This window comes from Ranitomeya variabilis, chromosome 4 (genome assembly GCF_051348905.1).
Source record: "Ranitomeya variabilis isolate aRanVar5 chromosome 4, aRanVar5.hap1, whole genome shotgun sequence".
Classification (NCBI taxonomy): Eukaryota; Metazoa; Chordata; class Amphibia; order Anura; family Dendrobatidae; genus Ranitomeya; species Ranitomeya variabilis.
Genome location: NC_135235.1, coordinates 127,637,636 through 127,655,082, shown reverse-complemented (window position 1 = coordinate 127,655,082; position 17,447 = coordinate 127,637,636).

The window sequence follows — 17,447 nt, the reverse complement described above, 5'->3', positions numbered from 1 at the left end:
ATAATTTATAAGGCAACAATCCCTACTGGATGCCTGTAGCACTCTATCCCTACTGCGACAGCTCACCCTACATGAATTCCAGACTATAGAAAGGATTTGAATCATCTCTGAACAGACTTTTTCTTGTGCGTGGCAGCAACAAACTCTGGAGGAATGCAAGCAACCCTACCAGCTTTGATGAATTTCTGACTATAGATCACCATAAAAACACGAATCTCTCAATGAGTGTATTGAAAAAAGCAATCATGTTATGGACTGTGAAAGAGATGTATGTGACCAGAATGAACACTCATTTCCAACAGACGATACCTAGCACCTATCCCTACACTAAATGCAGCTAACAGTGGTATTAATAGGGAATAGAATAGATGTTACCTTGATATGTTTTTTTAGGTTGCACCAGCAAGAACTATAAGGCAATAAGCTCTGACTAGATGACTGCAATACACTATCCCTACTGCGACAGCTTTCCTGCTCCATCTCAACTTTCTCCTCTTGCAAAGTCTCCTTTTTAATTGTGAGCAGTGAGTATTTTTTGTAGATACAGAGGCAGGATGATAACGCTGATTATGGCATCATCGGCACTGACCATCTTGGTAGAGTCCTCAAAGTTTTGGAGAACTGCACAGATTTAATACATCCACACCCACTCATCAGTACTTATGTGGGGAGGCAGACCGGAATACCGATGGGTATGTTGTAGCTGGTATTCAATTACTGCCCTCTGCTGCTCACAAAGCCTTTCCAACATATGTAACGTTGAGTTCCAAAGCAAGGTGACATTGCATACCAGTTGGTGAGCTGGAAGTTACAAATGCTGCTGCAGCACTGCCAGGGTGGCGGAAGCTGTAGATGACTTGTGGAAATGGGCACACATGCGATGTACTTTCACAAGTAGCTCAGACAGATCTGGGAAGGAATTGAGAAACCACTGAACCACTAGGTTGAGTACATGGGCCAGGCATGGTACGTGTGCAAGGTTGCTAAGCTTCTGAGCCACCAAAAGGTTACAGCCATCACCACATTCCTAGTTGTAGGTTCATGGGTGAGAGCCACAGATTTCTCTAGTCTGTTAGACCTTGCAACAACTCTGCAGCGGTGTGCGGTTTGTCACCTAAGCAGATTAGCTTCAACAGAGCCTGCCGCCTCTTGGCCGAGGTAGTGCTGCAGTGCTTCCAGTTTGCGACTGATGTTGACATTTCAGAGAGCAGGGTGAGGAGGAGGAGGAGGTGCAGGACCTGCTGTGGAAAGTGGGGGATACCCCGATTGAATCAGTGTCCTCTATCCTCGGCGTCTATAGCATGTGTTCCATCCCATGGTCTAACTGGGTCCCGGCATTCACAATGTTCACCCAGTGTGCCATCAGGGAAATGTAGTGCCCTTGGCCACAAGCACTCATCTACATGTCTGTGGTTAATTGTACCTTCCCAGTAATAGCGTTCGTAAGGGCACAATTGATGTTATGGTACACATGTTTGTGTTAGGAATGCACACCGGGAGAAATACTGGCAGCTGTGGGGTGCAGAGGGACAGCCGTCACCATGAGGTTGCGGAAAAATTCTGTCTGTACAAGCATAAACAGCAACATTTCCAAGGCAAGCAGTCTGGAAATGTGGCTGTTTAGTATTGTGGCCCCAAAGACTGGGTTAGGGACAACTGAATGCTGCACTGGGACAAGGACATGGATGTGATTGCTGATAGTGGTTGCAAGAGTGCAATGACAGGTGCAGTGTGGGAGGCATTTTCTCCTGTGCCATGGACAGGGGATTAATGTGCACGCAGAACAGGGGAAGAGGCAATGGTGTCACCTGCAGACACTGTTTCTGTGATAAACCACAGTTAATTTGTTTTATAGGTGGGGAGGCAATCACTTTTTCACACAGGGCCCTATAAGTTTGGATTTCTTTTTCCCTTAATAATAAAGACCTTCATTTAAAAACTGCATTTTGTGTTTACTTGTGTTGTCTTTGTCTAATATTTAAATTAGTTTGGTGATCTGAAACATTTAAGTGTGACACACATGCAAAAGAATAGTAGATAGGGAAAGGGGCAAAACAGTCACCCTCTCATGTACTAGAACATCAACCAGTTCCACTTTATGGGATGCATTTTATCAGAAAACAACATCTTGAACTGAAGGTCTGCATAATGATAATTGATTAGAAATGCAGTAGATCGAATTGAAGAATGAGAGAAAAGAATCCCCATAAAACACACCAAATAAGCTGTTCTGACTAAATATAGAGCCAAGTAAACAATGTAACTCATGGGGATAAGATCTAACAGAGAACAGCCTAGCAGCATGTGGAGCATCAGTATTACTCTGCTGCTTCATTCATGCCGTCCGGATGGACACTGTGACCTAACTATTCATTTACATTGTTATTTGGCACAAAAGTCTATGTGTGGCAGAATGCACCAAATAATATTAAAGAGGATATAAGGTGCGTTTGCAGCCCGGGGTCCATCGGGCAGAGATGACACCTGCTGCTTGGTAATGATGGACAGTATATGGCAGTATGGACGCTGAAGGACGCTGTTTTAGACACAGTACTGGTGTGCCTAGTGCTGGATGGCACAATCTGGCACTAGAAAGCTCCAAAAACCCACACTCAGACAACAATGCTAGGGAAGTGGATCAATTAGGAGCTTTCATCAGATTGCATACACACATCCACACATACACAATTTAGATTTATACTAGCCATGCGCACCTTTTATAGCAGCGTCCTTCCGGGACCTTCCCAGTGGTCCAATCAGGGCCGCTTCAGGACCTGAGCATGTGACCCCCGACCTTCAATGAGAGGTCGTCCTACGGGCATGCTTAGTTGAAAAAAAGCAGGACTTAGTCACTGGAGCGTCTGCTCGCCGCTGATTAATGCTGGTTACAATAGCTGAGCCTGGGATGACAGCAGTAACCAGACGCTCAGCCTCAGCCTGAGCAAGACACTGGGACCGACGTCTCTGCTGAGCAGGCTCCCATGTGGCTGGGGAAGAATGGGAAACGGCAGGGGACATGGTTCGAGATTCCCCCTGTGCAGTGGTGGGAACTCGACACCTAACATTATCCTGCCTGTTAAGTCCCCCCCTCCTTGGGCCTCGCTATGTTCAAAAGCTGCAATGAGCTGAGGAGCCTGAATGAGCTCAACAGGTTCCCAGGTCCTCCCCAGGCCATGAGCCTTCTAATCCTCCAGATAGGATTTTTTACCACGTACCACCTTGCACCAAACAATAGCGTTCACCTCATAGTCACCCGTAGATGAGCTCGATGTCACGGAAGATGACTTAGCAAACCGGGACAAGTGAATGGGTTTTAGGAGGGACACATGAAAGGTGTCAGTGATACCTAGGCGTGGAGGATGGGCCAGACGATAGACCACAGGGTTGACTTTTTCCAGGACCTTGAAGGGACCTATGTAGCGAGGCACAAGCTTAGTGGACTCAACTCGCAGCCTGATATTACAGGCAGGGAGCCACACTTAGTCACCAGGAGCAAAAGTCAGAGCGGGGCGCCAGTGTGCATCGACGGAAACCCTCTCTCTTTGGAGGCCCAGATGGCATCCTGTGTGTGGTGCCAAATGTCACATGCCTCCATTGCCCAGTCTGCCACCCTAGAGTCAGTGGAAGACATGGGCATGGGCACAGGAACCTGTGGATGCTGGCCGTAGTTAAGGAGGAATGGGGTTTGCCCAATGGAATCGGCTACGGCGTTGTTCAGCGCAAACTGCACCCACGGTAGCAAGGATGCCCAGTCATCCTGCCTGGTCGAAATTTTTTTTTACAGGTATGTGACCAGGGTCTGGTTGGCCCTCTCTACCAACCCATTTGTCTCGTGATTATACGCTGAAGAGAGATTCAGCTCAATGCTGACAAAGCTCTCTCCAGAACCGAGACGCAAACTGGTCACTGACAATTTTGTAAGGCATATCATGTAGGTGGAAACCATGCTTAATCAACAACACTGCCAAGGCCCATGCATAAGGTACCCACGGAAGAGACACCAAGTGCTCCATTTTTAAAAAAAGGATGGTGACTACCCAGATAACGGTGTAGCTACAAGACTTGGGAGAGCCCATCAAAAAGTCCATCCCAACCATTTCCCAGGGCCTGTCCGCCACCAGCAGGGGGTAAAGTAGCCCAACAGGCCATTTTCAAGAAGAACTATTCTTGGGCAGGAGACACATGCCCAAATATAGTCTCCGACATCATGGGCCATATGCGGTCACCAGTACGTCCTTGCCAGAAGCTCAGATGTCCTCTTTGTTGTGAATTTGCTTTTTGCTCCCTCTAGTGGTTACTAGTTTTTTGACTCTGGTTTTTCTGTCATTCCTTTTATCCGCACCTGGGTCGTTAGTTAGGGGTGTTGCTATTTAGCTCCCTGGACCTTCAGTTCAATGCCTGGCAACGTAGTTATCAGAGCTAGTCTGCTGTGCTCTTGTCTACTGATCCTGGTTCCAGTTATATCAGCTAAGTCTGCCTTTTGCTTTTTGCTATTTGTTTTGGTTTTGTATTTTTGTCCAGCTTGTTCCAAATCTATATCCTGACCTTTGCTGGAAGCTCTAGGGGGCTGGTGTTCTCCCCCCGGACCGTTAGACGGTTCGGGGGTTCTTGAATTTCCAGTGTGGATTTTGATAGGGTTTTTATTGACCATATAAGTTACCTTTCTTTATTCTGCTATCAGTAAGCGGGCCTCTCTGTGCTAAACCTGGTTCATTTCTGTGTTTGTCATTTCCTCTTACCTCACCGTCATTATTTGTGGGGGGCTTCTATCCAGCTTTGGGGTCCCCTTCTCTGGAGGCAAGAAAGGTCTTTGTTTTCCTCTACTAGGGGTAGCTAGATTCTCCGGCTGGCGCGTGTCATCTAGAATCAACGTAGGAATGATCCCCGGCTACTTCTAGTGTTGGCGTTAGGAGTAGATATATGGTCAACCCAGTTACCACTGCCCTATGAGCTGGATTTTTGTATTCTGCAGACTTCCACGTTCCTCTGAGACCCTCGCCATTGGGGTCATAACAGTTTGCCAGGCCCGTATTAAATGTTTAATGCATTGCAGAAGAGGGATTATAAGAAAGAAGATTCTGAGTTTTTTTTTTTTTTTTCTTCTTCCCCTTTACCTCAGAGTGGCTATGCTTGCTGCAGACATGAATGTCCAGACCTTGATTACAAGTGTGGACCAGCTGGCTACTCGTGTGCAGGGCATACAAGACTATGTTATCAGAAATCCTAGGTCAGAACCTAAAATACCGATTCCTGAACTGTTTTCCGGAGACAGGTTTAAGTTTAGGAATTTCGTGAATAATTGTAAATTGTTTTTGTCCCTGAGACCCTGTTCATCTGGAGATTCTGCTCAGCAAGTAAAAATTGTTATTTCGTTCTTACGGGGCGACCCTCAGGATTGGGCTTTTTCGCTGGCGCCAGGAGATCCGGCATTGGCTGATCTTGATGCGTTTTTTCTGGCGCTCGGTTTACTTTATGAGGAACCCAATCTTGAGATTCAGGCAGAAAAGGCCTTGCTGGCTATGTCTCAGGGGCAGGACGAGGCTGAAGTGTATTGCCAAAAATTTCGGAAATGGTCCGTGCTGACACATTGGAACGAGTGTGCACTGGCCGCTAATTTTAGAAATGGCCTTTCTGAAGCCATTAAGAATGTTATGGTGGGTTTTCCCATTCCCACAGGTCTGAATGATACTATGGCACTGGCTATTCAAATTGACCGGCGGTTGCGGGAGCGCAAAACCGCAAATTCCCTCATGGTGTTGTCTGAACAGACACCTAATTCGGTGCAATGTGATAGAAAAACCGCAAATTCCCTCATGGTGTTGTCTGAACAGACACCTGATTTAATGCAATGTGATAGAATCCTGACTAGAAATGAGCGGAAAATTCATAGACGCCAGAATGGCTTGTGCTACTACTGTGGTGATTCTACACATGTTATCTCAGCATGCTCTAAACGTATAGCTAAGGTTGTTAGTCCTGTCACCGTTGGTAATTTGCAACCTAAATTTATTCTGTCTGTAACTTTGATTTGCTCACTGTCATCTTATCCTGTCATGGCGTTTGTAGATTCAGGTGCTGCCCTGAGTCTCATGGATCTCTCATTTGCTAAGCGCTGTGGTTTTACTCTTGAACCATTAGAAAATCCTATTCCTCTTAGGGGTATTGATGCTACACCATTGGCAGCAAATAAACCGCAGTATTGGACACAGGTTACCATGTGCATGACTCCTGAACACCGCGAGGTGATACGTTTCCTGGTTTTACATAAAATGCATGATTTGGTTGTTTTAGGGCTGCCATGGTTACAGACCCATAATCCAGTCCTGGACTGGAAGGCTATGTCAGTCTCAAGTTGGGGCTGTCGTGGTATTCATGGGGATTCCCTGCCTGTGTCTATTGCTTCTTCTACGCCTTCGGAAGTTCCGGAGTATTTGTCTGATTATCAGGATGTCTTCAGTGAGTCTGAGTCCAGTGCACTGCCTCCTCATAGGGACTGTGACTGTGCTATAGATTTGATCCCGGGCAGTAAATTTCCTAAGGGAAGACTGTTTAATCTGTCGGTACCTGAACATACCGCTATGCGTTCATATATCAAGGAGTCTCTGGAGAAAGGACATATTCGTCCGTCTTCTTCCCCTCTTGGTGCGGGATTCTTTTTTGTGGCAAAAAAGGACGGATCTTTGAGACCTTGTATTGATTATCGGCTTTTGAATAAGATCACTGTCAAATTTCAGTATCCTTTACCGCTGTTGTCTGACTTGTTTGCCCGGATTAAGGGTGCCAAGTGGTTCACCAAGATAGACCTTCGTGGTGCGTACAACCTTGTGCGCATTAAGCAAGGTGATGAATGGAAAACCGCATTCAATACGCCCGAAGGTCATTTTGAGTACTTAGTGATGCCTTTTGGGCTCTCCAATGCGCCTTCAGTTTTTCAGTCCTTTATGCATGACATTTTCCGGAAGTATCTGGATAAATTTTTGATTGTTTATCTGGATGATATTTTGGTTTTTTCTGATAATTGGGATTCGCATGTGGAGCAGGTCAGGTTGGTCTTTAAAATTTTGCGTGAAAATTCTTTGTTTGTCAAGGGCTCAAAGTGTCTCTTTGGTGTACAGAAGGTTCCCTTTTTGGGGTTCATTTTTTCCCCTTCTGCTGTGGAGATGGACCCAGTCAAGGTCCGAGCTATTCTTGATTGGACTCAGCCCTCGTCAGTTAAGAGTCTTCAGAAGTTCTTGGGCTTCGCTAACTTCTACCGTCGTTTTATCGCTAATTTTTCTAGCATTGTGAAACCTTTGACGGATATGACCAAGAAGGGCTCCGATGTAGCTAACTGGGCTCCTGCTGCCGTGGAGGCTTTCCAGGAGTTGAAACGCCGGTTTACTTCGGCGCCTGTTTTGTGCCAGCCTGACGTCTCACTTCCCTTTCAGGTTGAGGTGGATGCTTCGGAGATTGGGGCAGGGGCCGTTTTGTCGCAGAGAGGCCCTGGTTGCTCTGTTATGAAACCTTGTGCCTTTTTCTCTAGGAAGTTTTCGCCTGCCGAGCGAAATTATGATGTGGGCAATCGGGAGTTGTTGGCCATGAAATGGGCATTTGAGGAGTGGCGTCATTGGCTCGAGGGTGCTAAGCATCGTGTGGTGGTCTTGACTGATCACAAAAATCTGATGTATCTCGAGTCTGCTAAACGCCTTAATCCGAGACAGGCCCGCTGGTCATTGTTTTTCTCCCGCTTTGATTTTGTTGTCTCGTATTTACCAGGTTCAAAGAATGTGAAGGCCGATGCTCTTTCTAGGAGCTTTGTGCCTGATGCTCCTGGAGTCACTGATCCTGTTGGTATTCTTAAAGATGGAGTTATCTTGTCAGCTATTTCTCCGGATCTGCGACGTGTGTTGCAGAGATTTCAGGCTGATAGGCCTGAGTCTTGTCCACCTGACAGACTGTTTGTCCCGGATAAGTGGACCAGCAGAGTCATTTCCGAGGTTCATTCCTCGGTGTTGGCAGGTCACCCGGGAATTTTTGGCACCAGAGATCTGGTGGCCAGGTCCTTTTGGTGGCCTTCCTTGTCAAGGGATGTGCGGTCATTTGTGCAGTCCTGTGGGACTTGTGCTCGAGCTAAGCCTTGCTGTTCTCGTGCCAGCGGTTTGCTCTTGCCCTTGCCTGTCCCGAAGAGACCTTGGACACATATCTCCATGGATTTCATTTCTGATCTTCCGCTATCTCAGGGCATGTCCGTTATCTGGGTGATATGTGATCGCTTCTCCAAGATGGTCCATTTGGTTCCTTTGCCTAAGCTGCCTTCCTCTTCCGATCTGGTTCCTGTGTTTTTCCAGAACGTGGTTCGTTTGCACGGCATCCCTGAGAATATTGTGTCAGACAGAGGATCCCAGTTCGTTTCCAGGTTCTGGCGATCCTTTTGTAGTAGGATGGGCATTGATTTGTCGTTTTCGTCTGCTTTCCATCCTCAGACTAATGGACAGACGGAGCGAACCAATCAGACTTTGGAGGCTTATTTGAGGTGTTTTGTCTCTGCTGATCAGGACGATTGGGTGACATTCTTGCCGTTGGCTGAGTTTGCCCTTAATAATCGGGCTAGTTCCGCCACCTTGGTTTCGCCTTTTTTCTGCAACTCTGGTTTCCATCCTCGCTTTTCTTCGGGTCATGTGGAGCCTTCTGACTGTCCTGGGGTGGATTCTGTGGTGGATAGGTTGCAGCAGATCTGGAATCATGTGGTGGACAACTTGAAGTTGTCACAGGAGAAGGCTCAGCGCTTTGCCAACCGCCGTCGCGGTGTGGGTCCCCGACTACGCGTTGGGGATTTGGTATGGCTTTCTTCCCGCTTTGTTCCTATGAAGGTCTCCTCTCCCAAATTTAAACCTCGTTTTATTGGGCCTTACAAGATATTGGAAATCCTTAATCCTGTATCTTTTCGTCTGGATCTTCCTGTGTCGTTTGCTATTCACAATGTATTTCATAGGTCCTTGTTGCGGCGGTACATTGTGCCTGTAGTTCCTTCTGCTGAGCCTCCTGCTCCGGTGTTGGTTGAGGGCGAGTTGGAGTACGTGGTGGAGAAGATCTTGGATTCTCGCCTCTCCAGGCGGAGGCTTCAGTACCTGGTCAAGTGGAAGGGCTATGGTCAGGAGGATAATTCCTGGGTGGTCGCCTCTGATGTTCATGCGGCCGATTTAGTTCGTGCCTTTCATGCCGCTCATCCTGATCGCCCTGGTGGTCGTGGTGAGGGTTCGGTGACCCCTCACTAAGGGGGGGGTACTGTTGTGAATTTGCTTTTTGCTCCCTCTAGTGGTTACTAGTTTTTTGACTCTGGTTTTTCTGTCATTCCTTTTATCCGCACCTGGGTCGTTAGTTAGGGGTGTTGCTATTTAGCTCCCTGGACCTTCAGTTCAATGCCTGGCAACGTAGTTATCAGAGCTAGTCTGCTGTGCTCTTGTCTACTGATCCTGGTTCCAGTTATATCAGCTAAGTCTGCCTTTTGCTTTTTGCTATTTGTTTTGGTTTTGTATTTTTGTCCAGCTTGTTCCAAATCTATATCCTGACCTTTGCTGGAAGCTCTAGGGGGCCGGTGTTCTCCCCCCGGACCGTTAGACGGTTCGGGGGTTCTTGAATTTCCAGTGTGGATTTTGATAGGGTTTTTATTGACCATATAAGTTACCTTTCTTTATTCTGCTATCAGTAAGCGGGCCTCTCTGTGCTAAACCTGGTTCATTTCTGTGTTTGTCATTTCCTCTTACCTCACCGTCATTATTTGTGGGGGGCTTCTATCCAGCTTTGGGGTCCCCTTCTCTGGAGGCAAGAAAGGTCTTTGTTTTCCTCTACTAGGGGTAGCTAGATTCTCCGGCTGGCGCGTGTCATCTAGAATCAACGTAGGAATGATCCCCGGCTACTTCTAGTGTTGGCGTTAGGAGTAGATATATGGTCAACCCAGTTACCACTGCCCTATGAGCTGGATTTTTGTATTCTGCAGACTTCCACGTTCCTCTGAGACCCTCGCCATTGGGGTCATAACACCTCTTCGTCCCAAAATGTCCACCCATCCTGGACAAATGAGCGCAAGAGAGAACCTCCGGTCGCAAATTAGGTGGCACAAAAGTTTTGCCCGGGTGTTATGACCCCAATGGCAGAGGGTCTCAGGAATCAATACCAAGCCTGCAAACACAAAAAACCAGCTCATAGGGCAGTGGTAACTGGGCTGACCATATATCTAATCCTAGCACCACAAATAGAAGTAGCCGGGGAACGTGCCTACGTTGGTTCTAGACGTCTCGCGCCAGCCGGAGAACTAACTAACCCTAGAAGGGAAAAGAAAGACCTTTCTTGCCTCCAGAGAAAAGACCCCAAAAGTTGGATACAAGCCCCCAACAAATAATAACGGTGAGGTAAGAGGAAAAGACAAACATAAGAATGAGCTAGGTATTTAGCAAAGAGAGGCCCACTAGCTAATAGCAGAATATAGTAAGATGACTTATATGGTCAGCAAAAACCCTATTAAAATATCCACGCTGGATATTCAAGAACACCAGCCCCCTAGAGCTTCCAGCAAGGTCAGAAATCACATTTAGTACAAGCTGGACAAAAATAGTAGCAAAGCAAGTAACTCAAAAAACAAAGAAGCAAGACTTAGCTTAATTTTGCAAGAGCCAGGACCAGCAGACAGGAGCAACAGAAGGATCTGATTACAACGATGCCAGGCATTGGACTAAGGATCCAGGAAGTTAATATAGCGACACCCCTGGACTAACGACCCAGGTGAGTGCCAAACAGAAAAAAGACAATCCCAGAGTCATACCACTAGTGACCACAAGAGGGAGCCAAAAAGTCTAATTCACAACACCCGGGGGCACAGACTCTAGCTAAACAGGGGCCACGGTCCTCAGGCTCTCAGAAGGGACAATTAACCGAGGCTCCTTCTCAAATGACACTATGGAGCGAGAGAGAGCATCGGCATGAATGTTCTTCTCCCCAGAGAGAAAATGGAGGGTGAAATGGAACTGGGAGAAGAACAGGGACCATCTAGCCTGGCGAGAATTTAGCCACTGGGCAGTTTGCAGGTACACCAAATTCTTGTGCTCGGTGTAAATTTGGAAGGGAAAATGAGCCCCCTCCAGGAAGTGTCTTCACTCCGAGAAGGCCAACGTCATACAGTACAGTGTTGTGAAATTGGATTCTGGGCTCCCCCGGTGGCCACTTGTGGAATTGAACTTGTGTGCATCATCCCCTCTGTTCACCTGCTCCTATCAGGATGTGGGAGTCGCTATATAACCTTGCTCCTCTGTCAGTTTCTTGCCGGTCAACAATGTAATCAGAAGCCTTCTGTGCTTGTTCCTGCTACTAGACAACTCCCAGCTAAGTTGGACTTTTGTCCTTGTGTGTTTTTGCATTTTGTTCCTGTTCACAGCTGCTGTTTCGTTACTGTGTCTGGAAAGCTCTTGTGATCGGAAATTGCCACTCTGGTGTTATGAGTTAATGCTAGAGTCTTAAAGGAATTTCTGGATGGTGTTTTGATAGGGTTTTCTGCTGACCATGAAAGTGTCCTTTCTGTCTTCCTGCTATCTAGAAAGCGGACCTCGATTTTGCTAAACCTATTTTCATACTACGTTTGTCATTTCATCTAAAATCACCGCCAATATATGTGGGGGCCTCTGTCTGTCTTTTGGGAAAATTTCTCTAGAGGTGAGCCAGGACTGTCTTTTCCTCTGCTAGGATTAGGTAGTTCTCCGGCTGGCGCTGGGCATCTAGGGTTAAAAAACGTAGGCATGCTACCCGGCCACTTCTAGTTGTGCGGCAGGTTTAGTTCATGGTCAGTATAGTTTCCATCTTCCAAGAGCTAGTTCTCATATATGCTGGGCTATGTTCTCTCGCCATTGAGAATCATGACAGTTTGACCGGCCCAAAAAAGGGTTAAATTACTGGCTGAGAAAGGAGAGAAAAAAGAAGTCTGCTACAATTTTTTTTTTTTTTTCCTCTAGTTCTGAGTGTGCTCTTAATTGAATCACTTGCTAGTCTGCCTATACTGCAGCCTTCCTCTCTTTCTCTCCTTCTAATCCTTGAATGGCTCTGTGTTCACCTGTTTCAAATGGATCTTCAGAGTGTAGCTACAGGTTTGAATAATCTCGCCACAAAGGTACAAAATTTGCAAGATTTTGTTGTTCATGCACCTATGTCTGAGCCTAGAATTCCTTTGCCTGAATTCTTCTCGGGGAATAGATCTCACTTTCAAAATTTTAAAAATAATTGCAAATTGTTTTTGTCCCTGAAGTCTCGCTCTGCCGGAGACCCTGCACAGCAGGTCAGGATTGTAATTTCCTTGCTCCGGGGCGACCCTCAAGACTGGGCTTTTGCATTGGCACCAGGGGATCCTGCGTTGCTCAATGTGGATGCGTTTTTTCTGGCCTTGGGGTTGCTTTATGAGGAACCTCATTTAGAGCTTCAGGCGGAAAAGGCCTTGATGTCCTTGTCTCAGGGGCAAGATGAAGCTGAAATATACTGCCAAAAATTCCGCAAATGGTCTGTGCTTACTCAGTGGAATGAGTGCGCCCTGGCGGCGATTTTCAGAGAAGGTCTCTCTGATGCCATTAAGGATGTTATGGTCGTGTTCCCTGTGCCTGCGAGTCTGAATGAGTCCATGACGATGGCTATTCAGATCGATAGGCGTCTGCGGGAGCGCAAACCTGTGCACCATTTGGCGGTGTCTACTGAGAAAACGCCAGAAAATATGCAATGTGATAGAATTCTGTCCAGAAGCGAGCGGCAGAATTTTAGACGAAAAAATGGGTTGTGCTTCTATTGTGGTGATTCAACTCATGTTATATCAGCATGCTTTAAGCGTACTAAGAAGCCTGACAAGTCTGTTTCAATTAGCACTTTACAGTCTAAGTTTATTCTATCTGTGACCCTGATTTGTTCTTTGTCATCTATTACCGCGGACGCCTATGTCGACTCTGGCGCTGCTTTGAGTCTTATGGATTGGTCCTTTGCCAAACGCTGTGGGTATGATTTGGAGCCACTGGAGGCTCCGATACCTCTGAAAGGGATTGACTCCACCCCATTGGCTAGTAATAAACCACAATACTGGACACAAGTGACTATGCGTGTTAATCCGGATCACCAGGAGGTTATTCGCTTTCTGGTGCTGTATAATCTACATGATGTTTTGGTGCTGGGATTGCCATGGCTGCAATCTCATAACCCAGTCCTCGACTGGAGAGCTATGTCTGTGTTAAGCTGGGGATGTAAAGGAACTCATGGGGACGTACCTTTGGTTTCCATTTCATCATCTATTCCCTCTGAGATTCCTGAATTCTTGTCTGACTTTCGTGACGTTTTTGAAGAACCCAAGGTTGGTTCACTACCTCCGCACCGGGAGTGCGATTGTGCCATAGACTTGATTCCGGGTAGTAAATACCCTAAGGGTCGTTTATTTAATCTGTCTGTGCCTGAACACGCTGCTATGCGAGAATATATAAAGGAGTCCTTGGAAAAGGGACATATTCGTCCTTCGTCATCTCCCTTAGGAGCCGGTTTTTTCTTTGTGTCTAAGAAAGACGGCTCTTTGAGGCCGTGTATTGATTATCGACTTTTGAATAAAATCACGGTTAAATATCAATATCCGTTACCACTGCTTACTGATTTGTTTGCTCGTATAAAGGGGGCCAAGTGGTTCTCTAAGATTGATCTCCGTGGGGCGTATAATTTGGTGCGAATCAAGCAGGGGGATGAGTGGAAAACCGCATTTAATACGCCCGAGGGCCATTTTGAGTATTTGGTGATGCCTTTTGGTCTTTCAAATGCCCCTTCAGTCTTCCAGTCCTTTATGCATGACATTTTCCGCGATTATTTGGATAAATTTATGATTGTGTATCTGGATGATATTCTGATTTTTTCGGATGACTGGGACTCTCATGTCCAGCAGGTCAGGAGGGTTTTTCAGGTTTTGCGGTCTAATTCCTTGTGTGTGAAGGGTTCTAAGTGTGTTTTTGGGGTTCAAAAGATTTCTTTCTTGGGATACATTTTTTCCCCCTCTTCCATCGAGATGGATCCTGTCAAGGTTCAGGCTATTGGTGATTGGACGCAACCCTCTTCTCTTAAGAGTCTTCAGAAATTTTTGGGCTTTGCTAACTTTTATCGTCGATTTATTGCTGGTTTTTCTGATGTTGTAAAACCATTGACTGATTTGACTAAGAAGGGTGCTGATGTTGCTGATTGGTCCCCTGATGCTGTGGAGGCCTTTCGGGAGCTCAAGCGCCGCTTTTCTTCCGCCCCAGTGTTGCGTCAGCCTGATGTTGCTCTTCCTTTTCAGGTTGAGGTCGACGCTTCTGAAATCGGAGCTGGGGCGGTGTTGTCGCAGAGAAGTTCCGACTGCTCCGTGATGAGACCTTGTGCTTTTTTTTCCCGTAAATTTTCGCCCGCCGAGCGGAATTATGATATTGGGAATCGGGAGCTTTTGGCCATGAAGTGGGCTTTTGAGGAGTGGCGTCACTGGCTTGAGGGGGCCAGACATCAGGTGGTGGTATTGACTGACCACAAAAATTTAATTTACTTTGAGTCTGCCAGGCGCCTGAATCCTAGACAGGCGCGCTGGTCGTTGTTTTTCTCTCGGTTTAATTTTGTGGTGTCGTACCTACCGGGTTCTAAGAATGTTAAGGCGGATGCCCTTTCTAGGAGTTTTGAGCCTGACTCCCCTGGTAATTCTGAGCCCACAGGTATCCTTAAAGATGGAGTGATATTGTCTGCCGTTTCTCCAGACCTGCGGCGGGCCTTGCAGGAGTTTCAGGCGGATAGACCTGATCGTTGCCCACCTGGTAGACTGTTTGTTCCTGATGATTGGACCAGTAGAGTCATCTCTGAGGTTCATTCTTCTGCGTTGGCAGGTCATCCTGGAATCTTTGGTACCAGGGATTTGGTGGCAAGGTCCTTCTGGTGGCCTTCCCTGTCACGAGATGTGCGAGGCTTTGTGCAGTCTTGTGACGTTTGTGCTCGGGCCAAGCCTTGTTGTTCTCGGGCTAGTGGTTTGTTGTTGCCCTTGCCTATCCCGAAGAGGCCTTGGACGCACATCTCGATGGATTTTATTTCGGATCTGCCTGTTTCTCAGAAGATGTCTGTCATCTGGGTGGTGTGTGACCGTTTCTCTAAGATGGTCCATCTGGTTCCCTTGCCTAAGTTGCCTTCTTCTTCCGAGTTGGTTCCTCTGTTTTTTCAAAATGTTGTTCGTTTGCATGGTATTCCTGAGAATATCGTTTCTGACAGAGGGACCCAATTCGTCTCTAGATTTTGGCGGGCATTCTGTGCTAGGATGGGCATAGATTTGTCTTTTTCGTCTGCTTTCCACCCTCAGACTAATGGCCAGACCGAGCGGACTAATCAGACCTTGGAGACATATTTGAGGTGTTTTGTGTCTGCGGATCAGGATGATTGGGTTGCTTTTTTGCCTTTGGCGGAGTTCGCCCTCAATAATCGGGCCAGCTCTGCCACCTTGGTGTCCCCGTTTTTCTGTAATTTGGGGTTTCATCCTCGATTTTCCTCCGGTCAAGTGGAATCTTCGGATTGTCCTGGAGTGGATGCTGTGGTGGAGAGGTTGCATCAGATTTGGGGGCAGGTGGTGGACAATTTGAAGTTGTCCCAGGAGAAGACTCAGCTTTTTGCCAACCGCCGTCGTCGTGTTGGTCCTCGGCTTTGTGTTGGGGACTTGGTGTGGTTGTCTTCTCGTTTTGTCTCTATGAGGGTTTCTTCTCCTAAGTTTAAGCCTCGGTTCATCGGCCCGTACAAGATATTGGAGATTCTTAACCCTGTGTCCTTCCGTTTGGACCTCCCTGCATCCTTTTCGATTCATAATGTTTTTCATCGGTCATTGTTGCGCAGGTATGAGGTACCGGTTGTGCCTTCCGTTGAGCCTCCTGCTCCGGTGTTGGTTGAGGGTGAGTTGGAGTACGTTGTGGAAAAGATCTTAGACTCTCGTGTTTCCAGACGGAGACTCCAGTATCTGGTCAAATGGAAGGGATACGGTCAGGAGGATAATTCTTGGGTCACTGCCTCTGATGTTCATGCCTCCGATCTTGTCCGTGCCTTTCATAGGGCTCATCCTGATCGCCCTGGTGGTTCTGGTGAGGGTTCGGTGCCCCCTCCTTGAGGGGGGGGTACTGTTGTGAAATTGGATTCTGGGCTCCCCCGGTGGCCACTTGTGGAATTGAACTTGTGTGCATCATCCCCTCTGTTCACCTGCTCCTATCAGGATGTGGGAGTCGCTATATAACCTTGCTCCTCTGTCAGTTTCTTGCCGGTCAACAATGTAATCAGAAGCCTTCTGTGCTTGTTCCTGCTACTAGACAACTCCCAGCTAAGTTGGACTTTTGTCCTTGTGTGTTTTTGCATTTTGTTCCTGTTCACAGCTGCTGTTTCGTTACTGTGTCTGGAAAGCTCTTGTGATCGGAAATTGCCACTCTGGTGTTATGAGTTAATGCTAGAGTCTTAAAGGAATTTCTGGATGGTGTTTTGATAGGGTTTTCTGCTGACCATGAAAGTGTCCTTTCTGTCTTCCTGCTATCTAGAAAGCGGACCTCGATTTTGCTAAACCTATTTTCATACTACGTTTGTCATTTCATCTAAAATCACCGCCAATATATGTGGGGGCCTCTCTCTGCCTTTTGGGAAAATTTCTCTAGAGGTGAGCCAGGACTGTCTTTTCCTCTGCTAGGATTAGGTAGTTCTCCGGCTGGCGCTGGGCATCTAGGGTTAAAAAACGTAGGCATGCTACCCGGCCACTTCTAGTTGTGCGGCAGGTTTAGTTCATGGTCAGTATAGTTTCCATCTTCCAAGAGCTAGTTCTCATATATGCTGGGCTATGTTCTCTCGCCATTGAGAATCATGACAGTACAGACCAAAAGTTTGGACACACCTTCTCATTTAAAGATTTTTCTGTATTTTCATAACTATGAAAATTGTACATTCACACTGAAGGCATCAAAACTATGAATTAACACATGTGGAATTATATACTAAACAAAAAAGTGTGAAACAACTGAAATTATGTCTTATATTCTAGGTTCTTCAAAGTAGCCACCTTTTGCTTTGATGACTGCTTTGCACACTCTTGGCATTCTCTTGATGAGCTTCAAGAGGTAGTCACCAGGAATGGTCTTCCAACAATCTTGAAGGAGTTCCCAGAGATGCTTAGCACTTGTTGGCCCTTTTGCCTTCACTCTGCGGTCCAGCTCACCCCAAACTATCTCGATTGGGTTCAGGTCTGGTGACTGTGGAGGCCAGGTCATCTGGCGTAGCACCTCATCACTCTCCTTCTTGGTCAAATAGCCCATACACAGCCTGGAGGTATGTTTGGGGTCATTGTATAAATAAATGATGGTCCAACTACACTCAAACCGGAAGGAATGGCATGCCGCTGCAAGATGCTGTGGTAGCCATGCTGGTTCACTATGCCTTCAATT